At 45.4% G+C, this 1,974-nt stretch overlaps 1 pseudogene; it reads left to right on the top strand.

Annotated features, from left to right (window-relative positions):
* The first annotated feature begins 316 nt into the window (after nt 1–316).
* LOC134367270 (keratin, type I cytoskeletal 18-like) lies at nt 317–1,607 on the top strand (annotated as a pseudogene).
* Nucleotides 1,608–1,974: the final 367 nt, after the last annotated feature.

The following is a 1,974-nucleotide window of genomic DNA, read 5'->3' as shown; positions in this document are numbered from 1 at the left end:
TTCGCAATTCATATTTCCTATTTGGGGAATTTATTGTTAATACATTTGCCGATTTTTTAAGGATGGGTTGTTTGCAAAATTTTTTTCTCTGTAATTGAAGGATCTCTGGTATTACTTTATTGACTCAGTGGTCATATTGCTTTATCGACTCAGTGAACTTCAAATATATTACTCCATTTGAACCTTTCTTTTGAATCTTTGTTGCACAAAATTTTAAAATTTTTATATGACATTCAAAAGATGTTACTGTGTTGCTTGTGAGACCTTCCCGCGGTCCGAACCTGAGTCTGGCCTCTCGCCTTTCTCCCCGGACAGCATGAGCTTCTCCACCCGCTCCACCACCTTCTCCACCAGCTACTGGTCCCTGGGCTCCATCCAGGCGTCCAGCCACTGCGCCCGGCTGGACAGAAGCGCGGCAAGCGTCTATGTAGGCATCAGGGTTTCGGGCTCCCGCATCTCCGTGTCTCGCTCCACCAACTTCAGTGGCGGCTGGGGGTCTGGGAACTTGTCCACAAGGATGGCTGGGGGCCTGGTGGGAATAGGGAACATCCAGGGCGAGAAGGAGACCATATAAGACCTGAACAACCACCTGGCCTCCTACCTGGACAGAGTGAGGAGCCTGGAGAGTGAAAATCCGAAGCTGGATAGCAAAATCTGGGAACACCTGGAGAAGAAGGGGCCCCAGGTCAGAGACAGGGGGAATGACTTCAAGACCATCGAGGACCTGAGGGCTCAGATCTTTGCAAATTCCATGGACAATGCCCGCATCGTTTTGCAGACTGGCAATGCCTGTCTTGCGGCTGATGACTTTAAAGTCAAGTATGAGACAGAGCTGGCCATGTGCCAGTCGTTGATGACACCAATGTCACTTGACTGCATCTAGAGACAGAGATTAAGCTGCTCTTCATGAAGAAGAACCATGAAAAGGAAGTAATAGGCCTACAAGCCCAGATTGCCAACTCTGGGTTGACCATGGAAGTAGATGCCCCCAATCTCAATACCTCAGCAAGATCTTGGTGGACATCCAGGCCCAGTATGAACAACTGGCTCAGAAGAACCGAGAGGAACTGGACAAGTACTGGACCATGCTGACTGAGGAGCACACCATAGTGATCATCTCGCAGTCTACCGAGATTGGAGATGCTGAGATGAGGCTTAAGGAGCTGAGGTGTACAGTCTGGTCCTTAGAGATCGACCTGGACTCATTGAGAAATCTGAAGGCCAGTTTGGAGAACAGTCTGAGGAAAGTGGAGATCCACTATGCTGTGCAGATAGAGCAACTCAATGGGATCCTGCTGCACTTGGAGTCAGAGCTGGCACAGACCGGGGCAGAGGGACAGCGCCAGGCCCAGGAGTAGGAAGCACTGCTGAACATCAAGGTCAAGCTGGAGGCTGAGATCGCCACCTACTGCCACCTGCTGGAAGACGAGGATGACTTCAGTCTCACTGACGCCCTTGACATTGGCAACTCGATGCAAACCATCCGAAAGACCACCAACCGCAGGATGGTGGATGGCAAAGTGGTATCTGAGACCAGTGACAACAAAGTTCTCAGGCATTGAGGCAACAGAAGCAGGGTACCCTTTGGGGAACAGGAAGCCAATAAAAGTTCAGAGGTCATTGGAAAAAAATATATTGTGAGAAGAAGACAAACTACAAATTGAGATACATATTGAAATACATATTACTACAAAGAATAATTTTTCAATAAATATGAAATAACATAAAAAAATATTAACTAAAAGCATATATAAGAATTTTACAAAAGAGAAAATATTTTGTTCAGCAGCAATTTTAATAAATGCTAAACCTTATTAGTAATTAGAAGATGTAAATTAATACCATAATGAGGTACTATTTTATGTTCATTTAATTAATGAAACATTTTTTTAAAGTCTGGTGATACCAAGTGCTTAGGGAGAACATGCGTCAACAAGATAACTGATGGGGATGTAAATTATTACAAGAATTTTG

The sequence above is a fragment of the Cynocephalus volans genome, chromosome X (assembly GCF_027409185.1).
Source record: "Cynocephalus volans isolate mCynVol1 chromosome X, mCynVol1.pri, whole genome shotgun sequence".
NCBI classification, from domain to species: Eukaryota; Metazoa; Chordata; class Mammalia; order Dermoptera; family Cynocephalidae; genus Cynocephalus; species Cynocephalus volans.
This window is presented reverse-complemented; position numbering and strand designations above follow the sequence as displayed.